This window comes from Schistocerca piceifrons, chromosome X (genome assembly GCF_021461385.2).
Source record: "Schistocerca piceifrons isolate TAMUIC-IGC-003096 chromosome X, iqSchPice1.1, whole genome shotgun sequence".
In the NCBI taxonomy this organism is placed as follows: domain Eukaryota; kingdom Metazoa; phylum Arthropoda; class Insecta; order Orthoptera; family Acrididae; genus Schistocerca; species Schistocerca piceifrons.
Window position 1 is genome coordinate 435,091,474 of NC_060149.1, and position 27,730 is coordinate 435,119,203.

The 27,730-nt window shown below is 43.0% G+C and overlaps 1 protein-coding gene across 3 annotated transcripts in view; it reads left to right on the forward strand.

The window, feature by feature from the left end:
* The window catches only part of LOC124721743, an 855,569-nt gene that overhangs the window by 211,798 nt on the left and 616,041 nt on the right, over window positions 1–27,730 (forward strand). Inside the window, exon 1 of one of the 3 annotated variants that reach the window (XM_047246846.1) lies at window positions 14,448–14,782. The exons of the other annotated variants lie outside the window; for them this stretch is intronic. The gene's annotated coding sequence lies outside the window, so the exon portion shown is untranslated. Of the gene's footprint in view, window positions 1–14,447; window positions 14,783–27,730 lie in introns of those variants that run through there. 3 annotated transcript variants of the gene reach the window in all.

Genomic DNA, 27,730 nt, shown 5'->3' on the forward strand with positions numbered 1-27,730 from the left:
ACATCCCTTTTTATATAATTAAACTATAGGAGAAAAAGTGCAAGCACCTACAGGGGCGGACAAAAATATGGAAGCACCACAAGCCCAACGTATTACCATGTTTTATAATGTGTTGAAAACCGTTGGCATTCAAAGCAGCTTCTGGTCGCCTCAGAATGGATAAATACTGGTCCTATATGGTTTTCAAATAACTCTTATACCATTCTTCCTGCAAAACAGTAGCAAGTTCAGACATCGATGCTGGAGGTGGGTAACGATCACTCATCCTTCTCTCCAAATAAAACCACATACGCTTAGTAACACTGAAATCTGGTGAGTGTAGTGGCAACGGAAGATGCGACAATTCACCCTCGTGCTCATAAAAGCATACCTGGTCAAGATGAACTGTGTGAAGAGGGGCCCTGTCGTCTTTGAACACAGCATCACCACTCGGGAACAAACATTGCATCATGGGATGGAGCTGATCAACCAAAACGGTCACATAATTCTTGGCACTAATGCGACCTTGCAGAGTGACCATGGGCCCATGAAATACCACGATATGACTGCCCAAATCATCACCGAACCGCCGCCATGTTTCACTCATGGGATGCAAACTCGCCCAGATGTTGGAAGCAGTGTGAAGCACGGCTCAACCGACCAAATGATTTTCTTCCACTGCTCCAAAGTCCACTTTTTATGACTTCGGCACCACGTTTTCCTGTTACTGGCATTTGCATCAGTGATGTATGGTTATGGAGTCCAAACTCGCTCTGCAATTCCCTGCGTATGGAGCTCGTTTCGTGTTGATTTGATGCATAATGGGTTCGCGAGTGCGACATTCAGCACTGCAGTGATTTTTGCAGCTGTCGTCCTCTTTATTTTTCGTCACAACACTCTTCAGTGGCCCTCTGTCATGATCCGTTACCACACACTTTCGTCCGCGATGTGGCTTAGCGGATGGTGTTTTTCCACTTTTTTTGTATGGGATATAAATCTTCGATTGATGCCTCTTAAAACACCAAGCACTTCGGCTGCCGTGGTTACGGAAGCACTCACCTTACGAGCATCAACAATTTGCCGTCGTTCGAATGCACTTACCTCAGAAATACACTTTCGTGAGCACGACTGACACTTGCGACATGTAGAGGACATTGCATAGGCGTCATTCGTGGTCAAATACAACAGCGCAACCTGCAGGCTTGGCTAGCATCTGCATTTATGTTCAAGCATGCATTTCTCGTGGTGTTCCCATATTTTTGTCCGACCAATGTAATTTTACACACTCAGCATGCCTTCAGAAGGAAATCATTAAAATCCTTCGGTAAACTAAAAAAGAAAATCAGAAACCATCCACCACAAATCTTACATATTTCCTTATTGTCTATGCGATCATCGGCATATTACTCATGTCTCGAGACAGCTGAAAATTTGTTTTTGGATGGATTTCGCACCCAGATTTTCTGTTTATCGTAACCATTCTCCTTGGCCATCCGATCACGCCCCAGGACCGACCCAGACATCATGCCAATCGTTTGAAATGTCAACGCGCGATATGCAGGATATGTGCGTTCGATTAAAGAAAATTAGATCATGAAATATGCATCATAGCTAATTCATGTACAACATTTGTCAAATTATAGCTTTTATTGTGAAAATGCTTCTCTCTTCCTATCATTGAAGGATATGTTCCTGCTATTGAATCTGTGTGTATCATTTAAATATTATTATTTTCCGGATCTCAGCATATAAACGATGTGGTGTCAGTAGATTACTCCACAACGCACGTTAAAGAAATCTACCATTTCCTTATTTTTATGTAAATTACTTGTACGTTGTCCGTGTAGTGTTGCAGATTGATAACTTGTGTGTCGGCTGAGAAATTAGTAAGCTCAAATAAGTTAAATGTCTTTATCCATTACAGGCATTGGTTAATTTGATCAAAGGGCACAGTGTGCTCCAGGCTTTACCGTGAGCTCCATTTTTATGCATACGCACAATTTTGGACCTACCTGATCCTGTGTGATGCCATAAGAAACAAACCAGACACATTAAAACAGCACGGCTGCAGTGCTTGTGACTACAGGATATTGCGAAGAGCTTTATGTTGATTCGGAAAAAGTTATGTGAATAAAGTGTGAGCATCACATTTAGGCAGAAGAAGGAAATACAGAAACAGTGAGATGAGCTTAATATTTGTCTTAGTACGCACCCTGAAATAGAGGTTTTAACACCAGGGCTAGAAAGGTACTTTAGTATTGAACAGATGGAAGGTTCATATAGGTTACTTCCAGCATTGTAATAAAATAACACTAGTGTCACATTTCGCCGTTATATGATTGTGAACGACGAGTTTTATCATAAATGTGAAAGAGAGAAACTCCAGGAAATTACGTATGAGAGTCTATTTTACTGTGTCGATGATATAAGAATAATTCATTGAGAGAGGACATGGATTTTTTTAATGTTCACTGCCGCCAGTAAGTATATTGAAAGCAGCTGTTAGTTTATTTTATTGAAAGGCTTCTCTTTGATTTTTTTTTGGAAATTATGGACATATCTGACGCAGAAGTTACTTTAAAATACGTCAGTGCTTCTATTGCAATGTAATTAAAGTATACTGGGATTGTAAACTTTCTTTTGAAGGCTGGGATAAAAAGCTGCTAGACATGAATCTATTTCATGTTCCCCGTCTAAGGTGTTAGAGTATTCAGTGGATCTGACATACTTGGTGACTTTTCCGCGACATTATTTTTTATTTTACTTGTGAATTCACACACGTGTTCAGTTTACTTGGCCATAATGTTCCCTCCACGCTCGCAACTTTCGATCAGCTGTGTTAGGTTATACTTAATGCCTCATCTTTAATGACGTTACTGTCGCCATGAGGTAGAACCCCCTCCCTGAAAACAAATAGCAGAATTTTTTTTAAGGAATGATGCTTGTGACATACATTTAATATGTTTGTAACTAGAATGCTTGCAAAAATAAGTTTATAACTGCAGGGAAAACTAATGTTTTGATGTTTATGATCAAAAGTTTAAGGTCGTGCTTGTCAGGAGAAAGTTCGCGCCTGTCGAGCACAGTTAATTCCTGCTTAGGGCCCACGCCGTCAGACACCTTCTTGTCTGACAGGTAACCATTAGGCATTTCTAAACGGACTGTGTTCATCGTGCACGTTACGTGAAGGAAGTGAATTCAGTTGCTCTGTATCGCATCTTACTCCACTGGCTTTGCTGCATGCCCTGTAGCTTTTCACTTAACATGTGCAGTAGTGTCATTAAAAACGGGACCAGTTGCTGCATTTTCTGAATGCTCGGGAAGAAACCGGCCACAGGTCCGTGGAACCACGCCAGCATTAGCATGGAAATTGCAGTGGGAGCTGTGCAATTCCGTGGCGAAGCGCACAGGATTTCTTAGCTTTGTTTGCTTTTCATGAGTCATTAACTGTGACATCGAAATGGAAGAATTGAAGACAGAGAACAGCTAGACGACATTTTTTAAAGTTATTTGATGAATAAAACAAGGCAAGAGTTTTTCAGGAATTGTGTGTATAATATGGGAATTATATTATCCATGTCGACTTGAAAACTCCGCGGCTCTATAGAAAAATAACTGTGAAATAGAAATAAACACTGCATCAGCCACAATATCGCCGAATGAAGGATTTATTTCTCCGTAACGAATTTGAGACCTAAGACCATCTTGAAATGATGACTTGCAAGTTTAAATCTTTCTTATGATTAGGCCTGTTTTGTCTAATATAACTTAGAAACTACAAATTGCTTTGTATTCGCTATTTTGACCTGTGAGTAAAACGTGATCTCTTTCTCCTAATGAGAAATGTGTAATATCGCCTAGAAAAGTATTCTGAAGAAATAGGTGTGTTTTAAACTTACCTACGCATATTACAGATTACAGTTTTTGGTCGCGTTTTTATATCTGTACGTTAAGTCTAATCTCGGGACCACTGTAAAAATTTTGGTACAGTTTGCATTAATAGATAGACCGATTCACGAGGGAGATTTGTGTATATTATGTTTTAGTCCTATGCCGGACAATTCTTCCGGCGATAGATACTCAGTGCTACCCGTGCGTAGTCGGGGTGGGTCGCAAGTTATAGATAAATAAATTGTCTTTTGAATTGTGACTGTTTACAATGTTCTTTTTTTCTCTTCTCACCTCCCCCCCCCCCCCCGCCCCCCAATCCATGAGGTGAAAAAAGACTGTAGAGCCAAAACCAGTATATGGGATAAAGAGTGCCGTATCTTGCTGTTAAAACACGCTATTGTTTGACTACAAAAGGGATCATTGTTAAGAAGTATAAAATACGACGTAGTATTCTCAGAATCATATGTTGCTCGTTTTAACTTAGACAATGATGTGTAAAAAAAACCTGGCATTGTAACATTAGAGAGAGAGACATAGTTTCTTAGCGTTGGATGATTAATGTAACAAACATCTGCGTTTTAATTTGCTATTAGAACCTAAGAAGAGGTGGTTGCACTTCGGTACGTCGACCTATCGACGTCACATCATTGAGACGCGTCAGGCGACAGGGTGTAGTCGCGTCTGCCGACCTGATATGCAGCTACGAGAGCTGGTCACGCACAGGAAGCTCGCGTGCTGCATCCAGCGGATACTGCTTCCATAACTGGTCCTCATTATTGCTTTTGCTTCCTCTGTCTCGTTTCGCCACGGCCAACAACTCTCGCTAGTGTTTAAAACAAAGAACTTGACGCCTGTCTGCAGTCGATATAAACTTCTATTAGGGGTGCTTTTGTTAAAGCGTCTACTGACGTACTTATGAAAATGAATATTTCTCAACGAGCAGTGGACAGACGTATATTGAGAGCTGGTAGAAATTAAAAAAAGACACACAAATACGTTGATAGCAGGCTGAACTGGAAGCCTTAATTGGGACCTCAATGAAAATGTAATGGAGTTTGGTAGGACTAGTAGCCAGCGAAATGGTTAACAAAAGGACCAAGGCAGATCATTACCGTGTTCTAAGAGTTAAAGAAAAGCATTCCAGAGATAAAAAAAGATCGAGATCACGACGTAATGCAAGACGATAAATGGTATTAGAAAACATCCAGGAGCAGCGAGGATGCAGCTGAAATGAAGTGAATTGGTATTATTGTTATTACATGTTGTCGGTCTCTTTCAGGACGTTAAACTCTGTATGTTACATAGGTAGGGTCTTAACGAGGTATTTAAATGTCTATGAAAAACTCGTGAGCCAGTAACGCTGTTACATAAAACTACACTCCTGGAAATTGAAATAAGAACACCGTGAATTCATTGTCCCAGGAAGGGGAAACTTTATTGACACATTCCTGGGGTCAGATACATCACATGATCACACTAACAGAACCACAGGCACATAGACACAGGCAACAGAGCATGCACAATGTCGGCACTAGTACAGTGTATATCCACCTTTCGCAGCAATGCAGGCTGCTATTCTCCCATGGAGACGATCGTAGAGATTCTGGATGTAGTCCTGTGGAACGGCTTACCATGCCATTTCCACCTGGCGCCTCAGTTGGACCAGCGTTCGTGCTGGACGTGCAGACCGCGTGAGACGACGCTTCATCCAGTCCCAAACATGCTCAATGGGGGACAGATCCGGAGATCTTGCTGGCCAGGGTAGTTGACTTACACCTTCTAGAGCACGTTGGGTGGCACGGGATACATGCGGACGTGCATTGTCCTGTTGGAACAGCAAGTTCCCTTGCCGGTCTAGGAATGGTAGAACGATGGGTTCGATGACGGTTTGGATGTACCGTGCACTATTCAGTGTCCCCTCGACGATCACCAGTGGTGTACGGCCAGTGTAGGAGATCGCTCCCCACACCATGATGCCGGGTGTTGGCCCTGTGTGCCTCGGTCGTATGCAGTCCTGATTGTGGCGCTCACCTGCACGGCGCCAAACACGCATACGACCATCATTGGCACCAAGGCAGAAGCGACTCTCATCGCTGAAGACGACACGTCTCCATTCGTCCCTCCATTCACGCCTGTCGCGACACCACTGGAGGCGGGCTGCACGATGTTGGGGCGTGAGCGGATGACGGCCTAACGGTGTGCGGGACCGTAGCCCAGCTTCATGGAGACGGTTGCGAATGGTCCTCGCCGATACCCCAGGAGCAACAGTGTCCCTAATTTGCTGGGAAGTGGCGGTGCGGTCCCCTACGGCACTGCGTAGGATCCTACGGTCTTGGCGTGCATCCGTGCGTCGCTGCGGTCCGGTCCCAGGTCGACGGGCACGTGCACCTTCCGCCGACCACTGGCGACAACATCGATGTACTGTGGAGACCTCACGCCCCACGTGTTGAGCAGTTCGGCGGTACGTCCACCCGGTCTCCCGCATGCCCACTATACGCCCTCGCTCAAAGTCCGTCAGCTGCACATACGGTTCACCTCCACGCTGTCGCGGCATGCCACCAGTGTTAAAGACTGCGATGGAGCTCCGTATGCCACGGCAAACTGGCTGACACTGACGGCGGCGGTGCACAAATGCTGCGCAGCTAGCGCCATTCGACGGCCAACACCGCGGTTCCTGGTGTGTCCGCTGTGCCGTGCGTGTGATCATTGCTTGTACAGCCCTCTCGCAGTGTCCGGAGCAAGTATGGTGGGTCTGACACACCGGTGTCAATGTGTTCTTTTTTCCATTTCCAGGAGTGTATAATTATGGACATCGCAACTGGCCGGCCGAAGTGGCCGTGCGGTTAAAGGCGCTGCAGTCTGGAACCGCATGACCGCTACGGTCGCAGGTTCGAATCCTGCCTCGGGCATGGATGTTTGTGATGTCCTTAGGTTAGTTAGGTTTAACTAGTTCTAAGTTCTAGGGGACTAATGACCTCAGCAGTTGAGTCCCATAGTGCTCAGAGCCATTTGAACCATTTTTTTGACATCGCAACATCAGAATCTGTTCAGAGAGAAAAAAATGCTTTCTCCTTTGATTGTGTGTTGCACTGGAATTGTATTGTTGCCTAACCGAATCGACCTTCAGGGTCTAAAATATAATTTTTCACTCCATAACGATATTATTATGTCTGTGGAAGGTGATTCACCGAAAACTGTGAAGACGGAAGTATATCATCTATCTCATTTAAAGTTTTTATGATGTAATATGCGCTTAGTTTGACATCTCTACAAAACGTATTACAGGCACGAAATACTTTGTCAAGCTCTCACGATTTCCGAGTACTGAATTAGATAAGCATTAGTTGTACTCCTGAGGGGTATTGTTTACCAGACTCCATCGGTCCAGGTGAACATTTCATTAGTACCAAGCCCTGAATAACACGGCTGAGCTATTTTTCGAATAAGTGGGCCCTATGTGTAACCGATCAGCAACATCTTTGGCCAAAGATCATGCAGAAGCGGTTTCTGACTCGATATGAATTGGGCCAGATCATTCAAGGTGCCATGTAATGTGGTCGGGATTCCTATCTTTGTAGTTCAGCGCCAACCTTGTTTAAGGAGACCAAAATTGCCGGTGGTAAACAAAGGTAATGACCTAATCATTTTGGCCGTTCCCTTTTCTAAGGACATCAATATCTGTGGTACATTAAACTGTATGTCTCCCCTCTCCCCTACCACCCTCTCCTCCTCCCCCTCCCCCCCCTATCCTCCTCTCCCCCCCCCCCCCTTGTCGTTCACCCTTTATGGCGCTCACGCACATTGGAACAGATGTGCCATCTTCGTGAGCTTCAACTAGCCAGAACGAACTTCAGTTCAGGGTCAAGTCAATGCTGTACAACACTTATACACACCCCCACACAAGTGACGTCGTTGAATGGTGAAAGTAGATAAAGTCACTTCTGTAAGGAACTTTATATATTGCGCCAGCACTCAATAAGCACTCCGAAATTTCACTGTGAAATTTCTAAGCTATCTTGTCGTTCCCTAGTGTTTAGAAATTTCGTGACCTAACGAATTTTATATTAATTCGACCTTCTTTAGTCCTTCACTATTTGCATCAAAGACGTTGCCGTACGCCCCATACGAGCAGCAGACTCGCTGTAGAGATGTCCCCGGCGCGTAAATCTTCGCGTCTTGTGTCGACAAGGCCAAATGATGCCCTATAAAAATTCGTCCCACTGCGAGTTACATCAACTTCCGTCTCAAGCTGCTGTCTGTTCCCACAGTGTTGTTCGCGGGGTAACAGGAACCCAGTCATTAGCTTGTATAAACGTTGGACAAAAATAAGGAAACACCGCGAAAAATCCAGCTTGAACATAAATGCAGATGCTAGCCAAACCTGCAGGTTGCGCTGTTGTATTAGCCACGAGCAGCACCTGTGCAATGTCTTCAATACGTTGCAAGCGTCAGTCGTGCTCAGAAAAGTGTTTGTGTAGTTGTGAGTGCATTATGTCGAAGCTAAGCGACTTAGAACGTGAGCAATGTGTTGGTGCTCATGGTAAGTGTTTCCGTAACCAAGGCAGCCGAAGTGTTTGGTTTTTCAAGAGGCGCTTATTGAAGATTTATACTGCAGACAAGGAAAGCAGGAAAACCTCACCTGCTAAGTCAGAAAGCGGAAGAAAGTGTGTGTTGAGCGCTCGTGACGGACGGTCGTTAACGAGGTTTGTGACGTAGAATAAGAGGACGACAGCTGAAAAACATCACTGCAGAGCTGAATATTGTCAGCAACAAAACAACGCGAAAAGAGCTACATAATTAGGGAATTGCAGGGCAAGCAGGAATTCCGAAACCACATCGTAATACAAATTCCCTAACAAGAAAATGTGGTGCCAAAGCCATAAAATCTGGACTAAAAAGCAAAGGAAGAATGTCATTTGGTCGGATCAGTGTTGTGTCACACTGTTTCCAATTTCTGGTTTTGCGTCCCTTGAGTGAAACATTGCGGGTGTTCAGTGGTGGTATTCCATGACTCACATGGTTACTCTGCGGGGACACATTACTGCCGAAGATTAATACGATCTCATGGAGTAGTGTTTGTATCCCAATGGTGATGCTGTGTTCCAAAACGAGAGGGCCCCTGTTCACACAGCACGCATTGTCTAGGACTGATTTTGTGAGCACGAGGATGAGTTTTCCCATCTCCCCTGCCTGCCAAAGTCACCATATCTCGATATTGTTGACATCATTGTTACCTGAACTTGCCACTAATTTGCAGGAAAAATGGTATAAGATTCCCTTGAAAACCAAAGAGGAATTGTATTAATCCATTCCGAGATGAGTGGAAACTGTTTTGAATGTCAACCGTTTTGCTACACCAGTTTCTTTGGCTCTTCAGTGTATATATTAGTCATGGTAATAAGTTGTGTTTGCGGTGTTTCCATACTTTTGTTCACTCTGTGCACTTCTCATTTCTGATAGCAGTCCATTCCTCTTCGGATTCACGTAAATTTCATAATATGACGATTCTTTCGTGATACTGAAATTTTCACAATCATATATATATACACACATTCCATTCGCCCACCTTCTTATGTAAAGATTCAGACCGCAAGTACAGTTCGTTCAGCTTCTATGAAATGAAAAAGGCGTGTAGAAAAAGTGCTTAAAGGAAGCTGTAAGCTTGGGCAATTCCAGCAGCACAATGTGACACCACACACGTCCAGAATGGCTACAGAGTGGCTCCAGGAACACTCTTCTGAGTTTAAACACTTCCGCTGGCAACCAGACTCCCCAGACATGAACATTGTTGAGCATATCTGGGATGCCTTACAACGTGCTGTTCCGAAGAGATTTCCACCCCTCGTACTCCTACGGATTTGTGGACAGCCATGCAGGATTCATGGTGTCAGTTTCCTCCAGCACTACTTCAGACATTAGTCGAGTCCATGCCACGTAGTGTTGCGCAGCACTTCTGTGTGCTCGCGGGGGCCTTACACGATATTAGGAAGGTTTACCAGTTTCTTTGGCTCTTCAGTGTATATTACACTGAATACACTGCGGAATTAGCCCCTTTCCTTGTTCACATATGTATCAAGAATCTCTTCAGCTGTTCCATGTGACTGGAGGAAAGCACAGAGAACTACTTCTTGCAAAATGAGAAATAGAAAGAATGCACATAATTAACGAGCAATTTCGCTGACATCAGTTTGTGGCATGATCCTAGAGCACATACACAGCTCAGAAATTACGAATTTGCTGGAGAAAAAAGATTCTCTCAGAGAATCAACACAGATTCAGGATAAAACATTGGTGTGAGAAATACTGCTTGCTTTAGTCACACGCAAGTCATGTAGTTTGCTTATATCTTCCCAGATCTCCGAAAGGCGTTCGTCATCGTACCACATCCTCGAATAAGAACACATACGATCATACGGACTATCTTCGCAGATGGGCTATTGGCTGGACGAATATTTGGGAACCCAATACGCTGTGCTGACCGGCGAATGTTCAACAGAACCGAAAGTAACATGTGGTGAGCGCCAAAGAAGCGTAACAGTATCTCCAATGTTATTGATATACGTAAACGATTGATCAGATAGGCTCTCCAGCGGTATTAAATAGCTCTACGGCGATGCTGTTACCTACAGAAAAGTAACATCGTTGGGCGAGCGTAAGGAAATGCAGAAAGACTTTGTAGAAATTTGTTCAAATAGTTCAAATGGCTCTGAGTACTATGGGACTTAACTTCTGATGTCATCAGTCCCCTAGAACTTAGAACTACTTAAACCTAACTAACCGAAGGACATCACACACATCCATGCCCGAGGCAGGATTCGAACCTGCGACCATAGCGATCGCGCGGTTCCAGACAGTAGCGCCTAGAACTGCTCGGCCACCTCGGCCGACTAGAAATTTGTCCGTGGTGTATTAAAATACAGCTCTCTTGAAATGTGGACCTTACTGTCGTGCGCCCATACAAACATGTCCACGTCTATGGCCATGAAATGTGGATAAATGCAAGTGAATATCTTTAACAACGTGAAAGAACACGATAGGATGCGATAATAAGATTGACAGCGGACGTCTGGAGCACTTCACAGCTTTGGATATGCAGGATCAGTAATATGAAATTGGGTGATCACCTAAAATCGGTAATAGGGAAGTGTTCTGTTAGACTTAGATGTATTGGAATGTTTCTGAAAAAGTGTAGTGCATTTGTAATGGGAATCGTGTGCAAGACGCTAGTGTGACAAATTCTTGAGTATTGTCCCAGCGTTTGGAGTCCGTATCAAGTAGGCATGGCTACATGACGACCTGCTAGGATCGTAACAGTTCGGTATAGCTTATATGGTAGTGTAATACTGACGCTTGGTGAACTTGAAAGGAGTCTACAGAAGAAAAGTAATATAGCTCTCGCGAAACCATGTTGGTTAAACCTAGAGAACAGTTGTTAGTGGGTGACCGTTCTGCGCCCATCGCATGTCTCGTGTGTAGATCATGAGAATAAGATAAGAGAGATACGGCGCATACGGAGGAACATAGAGTGTCAAGTTTCCCTCGCCCATAAAATACGATAGAAAATTCCTAATATTCACACGAAGTGCCCTCAGAAACGCACTGTATAGTGGCTTGCTGTTTATATGTAGGTAGTACAGAATTTTCTCAGCAAACACCGCGTCATATTTTTTATTATGCGTGTAATTCTAAATTAAAGAAATATATATAGCATTTGACGAAGGTCTTGATTTCCTAGACGCTTCGTATGGTGGTTCACTATTATTTGTAATGGACGGTTGCGCCGAACCAGGTGGTGAAATGCTAAAAAATCTGGATTCTTATTCGGGAGCAGCGGAATTTGAATCCCCGTTGAGCCGTCCTAATTTTGGAATTGAGAGTGACCCATTACTTCAACTCGTAATCGTGTTGGTGACTGTTGTATAAATCTGTCTTCAGTGAGAAAATTCAGTACTATTTCCAACCCAAAAGACCACGCTCGGTGCTATTATTTTAAAAACCCTTTCACGAAGTAAAAGAGTAGCATGAATAATTTCTGTGGAATATTGGTGACTTACAAAACGGTTTACATTAGTAGCAGCAAGTATAAGTATTCGTACCCACTGACTATTCACACATTCTATAGGCGTTGTTGAGTTTTTGGTTCGTGCGTCGGCCGTCCTTTCCCGTTATCTGTGACGCTGTTCCACAAGTTCTTAGACTGCGTATCTGAAGCCGCCTGAAGAAAGAAAGAAGCGACGTGCCAGACGCGTGCCGGCTGGCGCGGAAAATGGCAACACTGAAACTCAGGGACCGACGGAGCGCGCAGGGAAGCGCTGCTCCCGCTGGGAGCACACTCCTCGCCACCCCGCCCTGCCTCCCATGGCTCGGTGCATTCCAGGCAGTTCATCACACATTCCTACTCTCTGCCAACGCAAGCGCTCCTATTCTTCCGTCTCGTAGCCCTTTCTGCCAGCCGTCGCAAGAAACGCAACGTATCCAGGTCGCGGTCCGGGCAGAGCCTAAAAGATGCGGTGACAGCTTTTCGACCGAACACTGTTCTCCTATTTACTTACGTGGTCAGTAAAACTATACCGTTTGTGAAATCCGTTATCTCACCTTCAGTGGCGATATGTACATACAATGCGAAAACACAGACTTCCAAATTGTAAACGAAAACGGTTACTGCGTACGCAAATGTGTAAATGGGGAACAGATTAAATATGGCAACGTCACTGCAATAAAGGTATCTATAGCCACAAAGCATCAGCTACAAGAGCGCGGTCAATTTTAAAGAAATGACAATTTGCGGATTCTTTTGCCTTTTTGTATCCTATAGTCACAGTGTTTCCCACATCCATATGGTCAGTATGTTCTGAGAACTTTTCATTTCTGCTGAACTCCGTAATGAGCAAAGTGTGAACTCTCCTGCAACTACGAGTAACTGTTCAAAGCTATGAAGCATGTAATTCGTTTACAAATTTACATCAAGCCGCATTTCTGGCAGTATATTATGAAATATTATTAAGTTTATTTTCTCTTACCGACAGTTATATATACCAGATGAAATATATATTGCCAGGCCTTCAGTCATGCAGATGAGTATTCGTTATAACCAGACAGCTGTTAGAGAACCTTATTTTTATTTTATTTTTTCTTCCCCTCCAAGTTGCACCTGTTCAGTGACTGGTACTCTCTTTTCAGATAGTTCCTATGCTCACAGATATAAATATTTCGGTTCTCATTTGTTTACTCAACTGACACTTCATTTTTGTAACTATTTGTAATTGTTTACCTCTTGTCTTCAGGACATGATATTACAATGCACATTTTGCGTTTTCTTTCGGTTAGCACTGAAAGAGCTTTTCTTGCTTTCGCCGACAATTCCTTTCTTTGTTGCTTAGTGTAAGAAGATGAATTGTAGTAAATAAGAAATGTTGGCGGAACACGTCTTTCAGACATAGTCCTTGTCGTACTTGGATGATGTACTGACCTTGTATGGGGTGTTACGTACCAGTTTGTGTATACAAGACTTCATCAGTACAGGAAAGCTTTCGTCTCTAGGGAACTTACTGTTCATTCGAACGTCACATTGTTGAGCTGGGCACACCACACTCGTGTCGTTCAGTCACAGAAATAGCATAATTATAAAAAAAAAACTGTCTGCTCTCGGCGTCCATTAGATTTAAAGCAGAGTCGAGAGATCCCAGGCATCTTAATTTTGGTGTTCTGTTTTTCCATTTTGAACCATTTCAACTTCTGCTAATTAGTGAGTTGGGGAGTACAAATGTAGACGGATATTTAATAAGTTATTTTAGCAAGGGCGCAGGTGATTTTTCAAACGTTGTCGGAACCTGATACTTCTGTAATGACCACTGTCAGTACTGAAGCACTTATTTCCTCCGCCAAACTCCTTTTCCTTCACGGTGCTGAGTTAGGACATTCTTTGGTTGTTGTTTCGACTATGAGCCTCGACTTCATAGAGAGCTTGAGAGTTTCACTGGGGAAATACTGATTTGTGTAAGATTAATTTTTTGTCTGTTAAAGGTGATCGCGTTTTTTTGTGGTTTTGTCCTCACTAAAGGCGAAGTGAGTGAACAGTACTCCAGCGGGAGTGAGAATGTTGGCGTGACCCAAGCTCGAAAGTCTAAATCAATGATAGACATATTCTTATAGAGAAACCTTTGATTTTTAAACCAATCAGCAGCAGAAATGTCCTCCATTTCACAAAAAGGAACATTGGTTGTTTGGGTTGCAGCTCTAGCGGGGTGCTTACATCAGTTGTTGTTCTCGAAATAGATATCACGGGAAAACAACAGGTGTACATGCGTTTCTGTGCTTATATAATTTAAAAGTTGTACCTTAATATTTATACACGCTTGCAAAGGAACTAGATCATACATCTGATGACATAGGTTGACAAACAGGTGTTGCGAGTGGCATGTGGACGTGGGTGTGCTGTTATAGCAAGCGATGCGGAGCGGCAGATTCGAAGAGCGCGCCCATGCCATGGGAATAGTTACGCGGTCAAGCACAGAGGGCAGGTCGAGCAGCGGCCGGTGGTGGATTGGCAGAAACCTGCAGTCGTCGCCGTCGCATTGCCGCGACTGCGTGTGCTGTGTAGGCGTGGCTTTGTCGCCGCAGCGACACCTGCTTTGCACTTACTTTTGCTGTTTGTGTCGCTTTTCCTAATAAGTGTTCCGCATCTTCACTTCAGTCTTCCATGTGCTTTCGGAAATCCTTCCGCTTCAAAAGATGTTTTCCGAACTTTCTAACCGGTGTGTGTTGTGACTAAGGTGCTACCCTGCATATTGTATGTGAGGTCAAGGAATTATCCTAAACAGGAGAAAAGCAGCAATGAAGACAAGAGCTGTGTTTGCAGTCTCTCAATATTGGAAGCAGGATATGTTAGCTGTAACAAGCCACATGCAGAAAGGTAAGTTCTTCAACTTAAGCCGTATCTGTTTGCCAGATGTGTTCATCTAAACAATGATGCAATGTAATCCAGTCTCTAGGTTCTATTGTGAAAGACGCAGCCTTAGTTAATTTACATAATTTGCACTGGTGTTTCAGTGAGACTTCTTATGAGCACCTTTCAAAACCATGATGTCTGACGAACTAAAGTGAAAATTGGTAGGTTTGGGATTGTGTTTTTTGTGGGGGTGCGTATTGAGCTAAGTCCTTAGCTTGGCTCGACAGATAAAATATTACATGAAACCATAAACGTTGTGAAACAACAAAAAACTAGGAAGCTTTCTGAAGAGAGAATGCTAAAGAATAATGTTGGATGTGAAATATAAAACTCCCCTTGGTTAAATACGCCAAAGAAAATTGAAAGGAAGGACGACCGTTGGTGTAGATGCTGGAATAGAAACACCGTGAACTGTTTTCGTGGTGATTTTGTGTATGCCGTGATAAATGAAAGGACCATTTTTATTTCCGAAAGAACATTGTTGTTCGGGATTATTTTTCTTGGTCAGATGTTTGCTTGGAAAGACTCAGCAGTTATTGCTTACGAAAGACAGAACATCTTTGTCGTTACTCACCATTAATTGGAGGCCGTAGTCGAGTTTACAACCATAATTTTATATTAACCATTACAAATTAGATATTAAAAAAAGAATATATATTTAATTGATGCTTTTCATGAATTTATTGTATTGGAAATACATGCTGCTAAATTAGCAAGTTCTTAAAATATTCTACAACATATAGTATACACTGTAGTGGTTTTGTGTAAGATCTATACCCAATGTTGTCGCAAAGGCGGTCACCAACCTCCCAGACGCAGGGCAGGATGTCCTCCAAATAGCATGCATAAAGTTTGCGTTTAGGCAAGAGCTGCAGTGTCGCTGTCACCGCAAACCCATCTTAGACATGCATCTAATGTTTCATAATTCTCAATTTAGTTTACAAAATTTTGTGGCTCTTGAAAGCATTACTACAGTTTCTGTGTGTAAATGTGAAAGGTATTAGGCATCATCATCATCACCCAACCACACACACACACACACACACACACACACACACACAGAGAGAGAGAGAGAGAGAGAGAGAGAGAGAGAGAGAGAGAGATCAGTTCTGATTGAAATTAATACCAATTAGTTTCCTAATATTATTTTTTTTTTTTCAGGTGAGTACAAAACCACCGGAATCCTTCCGCTGAAGTAGTTTGGTGAGTGCAGTGTTAATAGCTATTCATACAACTGAGATAGTGGGTGATTGTTAATACCACGTTCGACATTCGTATCAGAATAGTATTCTAATGTGGTTGTAATGTTAAATCTTCATTTATGCAGTGTGAACTAATTTTGTGCTGTAGGCCCTACCTCATGTTAAAGAATAACATAAAAAGCTTCGGTGGGCTATTTCATAACTAAATATCGAAGGTACGTGTTCATCTGTAGACGCGAAATGAACTTCTATAACTTGTTTTCTTACGTTTTGGCAATTGCGTTTTGTATCATTTATTGTTATGAGTTTATTCACACAGCAATTATATTTTGAGGTCGCTAATGACTCCTGTGGGCGCGCGGAAATATTTTAAACCTGAGTGCTGGATCAATGCCCGAATGCTCCCTGATATTTATTTATAACAAAAGCAGTAGTTCCCGCACCTTCACATATTCATGTTACTGTATGGAAGTTAGTTGATAGATATGTAATGGCACACGCACTCTATGAATCTGTCTAGTAACCCACGCGTAGCACTAAAAAGAGGTTCCTCTTGTCAGGGACTAAAACAAAAAATTAATCACTGGAATGGTTTTATTCTTAGCAGATAGTACACAAATACTTCCCATCATTTGCTTTAATTATTATGGCGATTTTTAAACGTTTTTTAAAGTACTCTGTTGGTAAAAGAAGGCAGAGAAATGGCGTGTCTTTTGGAGTGTAAAACGTACGCAAAATTTGGACCAATTTTACAAATGTCAAAGTAAACGGTGAAGGAGTGTTTTGCGAATAGGCCGACCGGAGTGGCCGTGCGGTTCTAGGCGCTACAGTCTGGAACCGCGTGGCCGCTACGGTCGCAGGTTCGAATCCTGCCTCGGGCGTGGGTGTGTGTGATGTCCTTAGGTTAGTTAGGTTTAAGTAGTTCTAAGTTCTAGGGGACTTATGACCTAAGATGTTGAGTTCCATAGTGCTCAGAGCCATTCGAGTCATTTTTTGCGAATACAGAGCACCCGATAAAATTAAAGGCTGTAAGAAATCGTATCAGTACCTTAATTTACTATGAATAGAAAATTCAGAATTGAAATTTTAAACCATGCATATTCAAAATGGTTCAAATGGCTCTGAGCACTATGCGACTTAACTTCTGAGGTCATCGGTCGCCTAGAACTTAGAACTAATTAAACCTAACTAACTTAAGGACATCACAGACATCCATGCCCGAGGCAGGATTCGAACCTGCGACCGTAGCGGTCGCTCGGTTCCAGACTGCAGCGCCTAGAACCGCACGGCCACTCTGGCCGGCGAAGGCATATTCCTTTCTATCATTATATTCAAGCAAAAGTAATCCCAAACTTCATTTCGCGTTATAGGCAGTTCTTTGGGTGGTCAACAAGAGAGATAGGTTGGTTGGCTGAAGACTTGGATATTGACATCCCGATGCAGTGCTGAATATACATAAGTGTTCTTCATTGGCTCATTGTGTAGTCACGTTACAGATGTAGTCAAGGACATGAAGCGACAAAAGCGCCAAAGATCCATCTCAGTTTTATTTTTATCTATTCCTCCTCCTTGTTGCAGAATAGACGCCTAAGTACGTGGGAAACCATTCCAAGAGATGTGATAGCCAGAACTCCAAAGATTTTTTGCGTTTATAAAGGGTCAGTAGAGCAAATGTTAATGTAGCCTTAATACAAAAAACAAAAGTAATGACACTGGGAAGAAATAGAAAGATAAACATAATGCTGAATGGAGAAGTATTAGAACATTTGAAAGCCGTAAGTACCTCGGAAGCAAGATACAAATCGACTGGAAGAGCAGCACAGAAATGAAAACCATATTAGCACTGGCAAAAAAGGCATTTTATAAGAAACGGAGAAATTTTTTCCGCCGACTTATGGACATAGGTTTAAGGAAAAGGCTAATAAAATGTTTTGTATGGAGATTCCTCTATGGTGCTGAAATGTGGACACTGCGGCTGGAAAAAAAAAAGAGCTTGGAAGCTTTGAGAATGATGACATGGCGGAGGATGAAAGGAACTAACTTGGATGCGAGTGAAACATAAGGAGGTTCTGACAGGAGTGGGAGAGCAAAGACAATTACTGGATATAATAAAAAGAAGGAAAAGAAACTGGATTGGACATATATTAAGAAAGAAGGTGGCGCGTTTAAAAACTGCCTTAGAAGGGTATGTAGAAGGAAGGAGGCGGCAAGGAAGGAACAGATTTCATGTCCTGGATGATGTGATGGAGGTCAGCACGTACACGAGCACTAAGAAGAACCTGCTAATATAGCACAAAATATGATGATGGTGAAGGTGGTGGTGGTGGTGGTGGTGGTCATGTATTTGCATATAAAACAGTGATGTTATGTGATTAAATTGGTTTAAGATACAATTTTACCTGTGCGTCTTACAGTACACATTCTGTAAATCAGAATTACCACGAAGATATAAAGTTTTTAGCAATCATATACGAATAATCCAGAATTTGCAGTTGCAACGTTTTGACAGACAGTCTCTCTCGTATTCGTAAAACTATAACAATGTCTGAACCCCTTTTTGCATTGTCAAAATACATATCTCACTGGTTATAAAGTGTCTAAAGCGACTTTCTGCGGACTCATTGTTTTAGAAGTGGGTGTATCCCAAAAAACTGAGACGGACTTAATTTGGTTCCCCAACAAGCAATGTAATTGTGTAATAACACAATAGGAGAAGTTGACCTTCATGAACAGAAATTGAGCTGCTCGGTCTTGGACAGGAAGACAAGAACAATGAGATAGGTATTCAAGCTTCTGAAGAGATTAGTACTGTATGTGTAGATTGTTAAAATAAGGGAATCATAGAAAGATTTCTTTGCTTGTTTGCGCATAGCACTTACAGTACAGAATAATAACTGCAGATAAAAACACTGGAGTTAGAAGAAATCAGTTGATAAAACGTTGCTGAAAGTGAGAGACGCTCATCGTCTCTAGGTACGAGAAGAAAGGGTGCAGCACATGAAAATAAGGAAGAAACTAGAGATAGAGCTTCATGCATTGTCTGCCACTTGGTTCCGTGTGAAGAATCATGGCCGCATTTTATAGTCGACGATGCTATTTTGTCTTCTTTGATTTTGAAGTAATTGTGTGAAATTAAAATATGACTGTTACATTCATTAATGTTGAGATTGCTTGTAATTTTCAAAGTATGTCAAGAGTTCATCTATAGTTCGACATACGTTCGCATTCATAAAAATGGAAACTGTAAAAATTAGTACAAGAAGGAGGGAGCAACAGGACAACCACCACAAGTAAAACGGTCGTCATACCAAATGCTGACTTCAGTACCGTAGTGCTTAATTAGCACGTATTGTTGATATATCCTTGCCTTCTTTCGACCTAACCGCCTCACGCTGCCAGTTACTGGGGCATTAAGAAACAAAGATTTTAACGTGGAATTCAAACTACAGATCAGCTTAATATTCGTCACACACGCCAAAGTTTTTCATACGTGACAAAAGCGGTCAGTGACAGAAATTGTCCTGGTACCGACTGTAAATGGTATTAGTAGGCTGACAACCACCGAACCACAATGTATACTGGTGATAATGGCTAGAACGAGGAAGCCTGCTGATCAACTGAGAACCTTGAGCTCGCGTGGGACAGGAGACAGCAACGAGGAGATTGATACTACTGCTTAATTGTAGGTGATAATGGTGCTCAGTAATGTTTAATTTCTAATGACTGTATTATTAACTGACTGAACAAAAATTACGGTATTAATTTTGGAATAGCTTTATTTACAAAGATGGTTGGTGGAATGTCCTTAACAAAAATGTTATCCTTGATATAAAACGAATAAGGACAAAGATCTTTTTATAATTCTATCATCCGCCGGAATTAAAGGTACCGACCGATGCCTGCATATAATGTCCTGTGTGCGTCGGAGAATACTTCGTACCAATATTAGAAATTTCTTGTCGTATTCCTTGAGCCAGGGGAAAATAAATGCTGTTTATATGCCTCCGTACGCGTCTTATTCTCTCTCACATTATTGTCATGACTGTGTGGAACTTTTCGTTGGGGCACAGCGTTGCGCGTACAAATCAACGCTATATATATATATAATTTTCCAATGGACCCGAACTCCGCGTGCTTTTAACCATTATGCTTTGTTGCAGTTGAGGGAAACCCCACAGGTTCCCAGGTCAAGAACCGGCTGGCCGTTGTGCCAACTCTCGATTGCCACTTCACTCAGTTTGCTGTCACCTTTTGTACCTCTGGCGATTTAGTGCGTGACTGGTCACCTCTAGACTGCTTTACATCTACGTTGTAGGAAATAAATCTGCTGCGCGTTCGCGTTCTATTTGTGTCTGTCTACTAGTGCTCTTACTGCTATGACGAAGGAAAAACTGAACCAGGCTTGTGACGCATTTGTATGCATTCGTCGTTATAAATGACATTTCGATGACCCTGAACCCATTTTTATGATGCTTATAACGAATTTTTAAAATTAGGTCTATTATTATGATACTGTCCCAAATAGGGCAAGCTAGATTTCGGACCTCTCAAAGCACTTGGTACTTGAGCTCCTTAGTTCGTCTCTTGATGTAGACTATCACAGTTTTGTGGTTGACTAAAACGTCCAGAGGGCACTCGTCCGATTGTTCTCCATCTTTGTTAGCACACTACTCTCCCTACTGCATACTTTCGTTTTATTAGCGCTGGTGTCCTATATACCGAACATGTACAAGGTCATGGCCCGAAAATTGCTTACTCACCACTTTCAACTTCAGTAGAATGCGTCCTTCATTTTTCACAATCCATCGATAAGCACGGCAAGATAGTAATAAACATATATGCCTGACAAAGCTTTCAAACAATTGTCAGTGCAAAAAAAAAGAAAAAAAACCACTTTTCCGATAGAGGAGAAGCCGTGCGATTGGGATGTACTGAGGGCGGTGGGCGGAGCGTGTAGCATTTCAGCGACCACCTGTTGCCGCATCTCGCTAGCCACATGTGGTCTGCCAAGATGGGTCACTGTGTGCGGTCCTCGGCACAAAGCCGCTCTCTCGTTCAGTGTTCGCACCTTCACGAGGATTCTCAGGGAACAAGGCACATGTTTCATATGCCTAGCGTTTTCATTGACATATTCTTTACTGTTTTATCGGCCATCCGTTTTATGTTGAAATTGAGAGTAATGGTCGTCAGGCATGGTGGGTAGTAAATTGTTCTGTGTCAAAGGTGCCCATAACATTGAAAGTGGGGAATACAGTGCTCTCATGCACTCACCTCATTTCCGATTAGAACCAGGTTATCGCCAAAGGGCAATATTAGATTATGGTAACTGACCGAATGCTGCGTTACATTCGGTGTGCATTGGGTGTAATTCTCATTAGCCCAGGGTCGGAATTACAGAGGCAGTAGAGGAGTCTGCGTGCTGTTGAACGCCCTAAATCCAACATAATCTTCCTCGTCAGAGGATTCTGAACTGAGTGATGCCACTATTCGACGATATAGGCAGAACTGGGTGATACATGGCCGAACACAGCGTCAGGAAGGAAGCGGTCGACCTGAAGAGACGATAGAACGTGAGGACCGAGCAATCGTCAGAGGGGCACTCAGAGCCCCGAGTTCATCATTATCATCGATTCGACGTGCAGATGGTGCTTCAATAACCACAAGGACCATTGAGACGTGTCTGGAGACGCCCTAGACAGCGGTGGCATTCCAGCCTGACTGTCCCCCGCCACATTGCCCCGAAAACCAGGAGTGATGATCTGGGGCGCCATTCCATTTAATAGCAGGGCCCCTTTGATTGTTACCCGCGGCACCGTTACAGCACAGCGGTACGTCGACGATATTGTATGCCCCGTTTTGTTGCTCTTCACAAAGCCATTCTGGGCTTACATTTCAGCAAGATAATGCCCATTCGCATGCTGCATGAGTTGCTACTGTTTCTGTTCGTACCTACCAAATCCTACCTTGGCCAGCAAGGTCGCCGGATTTCTCCTCAATTGAGAACGTGTGGAGCATTATGGGCAGGGCCCACCGGTCAACTTGGGATTTTGGCGATCTAACGCGCCAGTTGAACAGAATTTGGCACGATAGCCCTCAGGTGGACATCCAACAACTCTCTCAATTCCACGCCGAATAACTGCTTGCATAAGGGCCAGAGTTGGACCAACGCGTTATTGACTTGCTCAGTTTGTGTAGCTCTTTCTCTTGAATAAATCATAGATTTTTTTCTGTTCCTTTATCTGTACATGTACACCACATCTACCAATTTCCGTTCCATTCGGATAATTTCTTCGTAGTACGCCTTTCAGGCTGTACTAAGTTTTCACTTGGCAGTGCTTGTAGGACTCGTGTTTCTTAACTGCTTAAGTTTTATAACAACCAAACTGCCTGCTGCTTTGACATTTGGTGGCTCTAACCTGAATGATAGTGTGCAGTCGTATGTGAGGCATCTCCGTAGCAGAAGCCGTCAACGCCCTTTTACACGATGGCGTTCGATTCGGAGGTACCTGGTCAGAATCGTGGTGCCCTGCAAATGGAAAAGAGATGCTAGCACCAAGTTCATGATTACCAGACTTCGCGCCGCTGTGTCGTAGAGTAGTGTTACGTGACACTCTTGGTATGTGCGTGACAGATGAGAACGCTTAAGCTCGGCGGTTCCTTTGGTGGTATCAGAGAGAACAAGGTTGTGCCGGCGCTGGATTTCATCTTCCTCCTCCTTTATACACAACACAGATACAACTCTACAGTATACAAACAAACGTCATAATCATCCACGTGGCACAAATTCACTCTGAACACTTCTTAATTGATCGGAGAAAAACATTGGCAAACGACCTTCACTAAGACCTTGCCCAAGACGGCAAAACGGAAGGCCCGCATCTGCCCCCAACACTAATACCTTGACTTCTGGATTACCTTTGACCTCTCTATAATTCTGTCCCTAACGTTTTACTACATCATGTATACGTGCTGTGCAGTGATAGTTAACGATGAGAATTCTACATATTGGGCTACAGATTGGCTGCAGGTAATCACCAACACGTCCTGGTACTAAGGTGAGGCATTTACAGATCGCTACCGAAAATGGATTGCAGCCCAGCATTTGAGGAATTGTGCTACACAGTAACAGCTATTCTCACGTAAAAGTCACATGTTTATTATGTATATTAAACCGTTAAAGAAGCTAGTCGTAGAAATGTCACTAATGGAGAACAGGGTGGCCTAAAAATGTGTACACTATATAATTGCTCATAACTTCGAAATTACGTGACGGAAACATCTCATTTTCCATTAAAGTGTAGGTAAAAATTACTGAAATCAGTGTAGGTGTTCAAAGTGGTCACCATAAACATCCATTCACAGCCTTTCCGCTGAACTGCTGCTCGAACTACAGATTGCAACGTGTCCAGTTGGATATTTGTACAGGGATGTTCGATGCCCTCTCGAAGTTCATCCAATGTGCATGGTTTTTGTCGATAAACGACATCCTTTAGTATTCCCCATAGATAAGTCAAGCTTCTCTAGGTGCATCTCACCTGTAATTGTGACATCAAAGGAGGACGACCCAATCAAACCCCTATAAGATATCCGACACGTCACGTTCACGCCCGGTAAATGTAATAAGATTTCTTTGTTTCCATTAACTGTTTTCGAGGTTTTTCAGGCCCATCTTCAGATGAGGCACGAAAACTAGTTAGTGGTGACTTGTGGTAGCTATCTATATCTATATTTCACTTGATATTTAATATTATTTACAGAGTTGTACAGTAACCGTGATGGATAAGCGTAATTAAGTTAGTGGAGTTATTCCTGCCGGCCGCTGTGGCCGTGCGGTTCTAGGCACTTCAGTCCGGAACCGCGTGACTGCTACGGTCGCAGGTTCGAATCCTGCCTCGGGCATGGATGTGTGTGATGTCCTTAGGTTAGTTACGTTTAAGTAGTTCTAAGTTCTAGGGGACTGATGACCTCACATGTTGATTCCCATAGTGTTCAGAGCCATTTGAACCATTTGAAGCTATTCCTGACTACAATAAGAGCAGAAAAAGACGGCCTGTTTCCGCTGCGGTAGCTTGCCATTGACAGGAATTAGCTAACTGTGTGCTTATAAGAGCCCGGAATAAGGAAAGCTTGAATAAATTAATCATGTTGATAGAGGTTGCTCAAATAGCGTATTGTGCTGTTGTAGCAGTAGGAATGGAAATGGCTGGGGGTTTGATTACGAAGTAAAGGCCCGAGATAGATTCGTCTAGAAATGCTGCTGATGTTTTGCCAGAACATAGTCCGTGTGATATATATTTGGTATAAAGTAATTAACTCCGCAACCAGTCGAAGAGGACTACACGATGCCGACCTGCTGTCGTATCATTCTCTGCCATATGGCTTCATTTGGATGCGGTATGGAGGGCTGTAGAATAAGCACACTACTCTCCCGACCGCTGCCAACTTTCCTTAGTGCTGCTACTCAGTTGGTCCCACAATACATACTTGATGGAAATAATTATACATTGAAGTGCGTAATGCATACCAAACACTTCAGTCTGGAACTGCGATGTGTGTCGTGGTAGTTGCTGCATATATAAGGAAACCAAATAATATATCAAATTAAATAATGTAAGGTGTTGTAGAAGACTACACATACGTAATCGGACGGTCTGTGGTGTGGATTACTAATCTGTTAATACAAAGTGCTTCAACATCCAGATTCTTTTGTTAATTGAGATGGACTTCAGTTTAAACGATGTGAAACCTGGAAGAGGAATCTAGTTACCAATTTTAAAATTAGTCAGTGTTAAAAATGGGTTTTGAAATCTGTTAAAAGTAAGTAGTGTTGTTACTTAAGTTCATGACAGTTTAAATATTAAATGTCATATGAACGGTTTACTAGCAAAAGCCATAAGGGGCACATAAACAACGTTAAAAAAATAGACTGAAAGCTGCTTGAGAGGAAGGTTTTTTTGAATACCGATAAGGTATGAGACGTTACGGCTATTGACCAAAAGGTTGTAACTTTTTGTGGAGAGCTGGTGCACCAGTAGTACAGAGCAGTAACGTACATAAATGCTGTTAAAATTGTAAAAATAAACTCGTTAATGTAACGTCGTTTCCGTTAGAGGGAGACAAAATCCGTACAGGGCAGACGAAGCTGAAGATGTTCACGTGTTCTGGGACTAGTGTGCTGAGCTACCTGTCAAAGCGCCATTTTTTCTTTCAGTTGCAGGAACGCACTCTGTAGGAATACAGTTTCGGTATGATGCGGGGCGACATTTTATGTTAACGCTTAATGGACCACTGATTACGACTTTGCAGTGCCATGAAGAGTTAACGTGTGTGATAGCACCATCCACAAAAATATAAATTTCGTGGGGTTTCCGGCACGTTACAGGCCATTTCGGCTTGCGCGAAAATGTAGCTACTTATGTTTTATCCAAAATATTCTTATTTAGCGCCACGAGGCATAGTGCACCTCGGTCCACACGTTTCGATCACAGAAAAATATCCATTCACAGGACTCGACACATCCGCCACAGTAGCCAGCAATGTAAACTACTAGACCACGAAGCCGACGATCGTAAACTAGAAAACAGTCTACGTAGTGTCACACTTAATACAAAGCTTTAACTTTCCAGCTCATTAGGTTCTCGCGGAAGATAGACATGAGTGCCTTTTTGTTGCCTTGTTATAATTTGGACAACATGCCGATATGGAAAACCTTAGGATAAAACTGACACATGATGTGCCGAGTAACACAGCTCGATGAAACTTGGGCAGTATAGTGCAGAAAGTAGCTGAAAGAAATACTTCGTGATAAGAACAGAAGTGACGCTTTCATCCGAAAACAATAATTAGCTTAAGTTATCACGAATCATGATGGTCCCCTGGACGTCACAAACCACAGAACATGGTTCCCTAACGGTGTATGATAACAATGGACAGCAATGCATGTCCACAATGTTCTCGCGTGCTGGCCACATGGTTAGGAAGGAGGTCTTGTTGTAGGGTGTTCCATTCCTTCAGCAGCGCGCTTGACAACTGCTGAATGTATTGAAGCATGTCCACATACACCAAAGACCGCCTCCCCAACGCGTTCCACTCGTGCACGATGGACTCACAGAATACCCTCTCGTTCTAAGAAGTCCACTCCACTTGCGCATTTTGATGTGGTCGCGCACTGTCATTCATAAAAATGAAGTCAGGGTCCATTGCACTCCTGTAAAGACCCACATGGGAAGGAGTACCGTGTAACAATAACGTTGATTGGTGAGTGTACCATGTTCAAAGACTTGGAGGTCAATACGCCCATGCAACAGTATGCTTTCCCATATCATAACACTTAGCTCACCAAAACGATCATGTCGACGATGTTCCTGGGTGCATTAGGTGTTCCTACCTGTCGGACCGAGCGAGGTGGCGCAGTGGTTAGACACTGGACTCGCATTCGGGAGGACGACGGTTCAATCCTGCGTCCGGCCATCCTGATTTAGGTTTTCCGTGATTTCCCTAAATCGCTCCAGGCAAATGCCGGGATGGTTCCTTTCAAAGGGCACGGCCGACTTCCTTCCCCGTCCTTCCCTAATCCGATGAGACCGATGACCTCGCTGTCTGGTCTCCTTCCCCAAACCAACCAACCAACCTACCTGTCGTCATGTTATAATGTCGACGAAACACAACGTACTGGTCGTCGGGCAAAGAGACCACCCCCTCATGCAGTCGCCGTGCCATTATGGAGCGTGAGATTCCGTGCGTTGCGTTCCTCTTCAATGTGGATGCAGTTGCACCAGCTGTTTGACGAGGGCCCCTTCTTGCCTGTTGCACAACGCAGCGGTGATCTGCTGCTGTAGTAGACCGTGCTCTACTCTCCTTCGAGCAGCAGTGCCTGCGGTTCAGTGTCTTCCCCATACATTAAAAAAAAAAAAAAAATCCTGTGAGCAATACCAAACTCATGGGCTCCACTCCCCACACTTCGTCTTCTTCCAGTTTCCCAATGATTCTTCCTCGTATGACATCATCTATATGTTATCTCCGGGTCATGTTGTAATGAAGAATGCCACCGCACTGCACCGTAACTGCTCACTGATTGATACACACTGCCCTTTCCCGTTCCTTCAACTGCCTCGCGTTACGAGAACTGCTCAACGTGGCACTATAGTCACGCTGAGCTCACACCATGTGATGTTCAACTTTCTTGCACGGCTGGGAGATCTCTGGCAAAATGTCCCTCACTTTATTTCCACTGAGTAGTTAACGTTGCATTACTTTAGCTATCTCGTCCGTAAGTTTTGCAGAGCATTGAATATACATTAAAGAAAGACCAATGCTGGAGGAGTTGACATGAAAATGAATGTGTACCAGAGTTGCGTGTTGTCTTCCTTCCTTTTTTTCTCTTTTTTGTTTTTTTTAGTCACTGGACATAGTTATTGGGGAGTTGCCTAAATTGTAACTCTTTTACTCTTTTCAGATTTTATTCATTATAGCCTAAGGAGTAAATTACGTACAAAATTATTTAAACAATGCCATCCTCAACTGCAGACTGTTGTTCTTGGCGTCTGATTTGAAAATTGAAAATTCTGAGAAAAATAAACACACTGAATGTAATTTTCTAAACGTCTGCAAGTGGTACGAATTAGGAATCTGGTTTCCCAAGTTGTATCAGTTGGTGCATAAATTGTTCCACCTTTATGAACTATGTCCCTAGTATTAAAGAAATGTACTA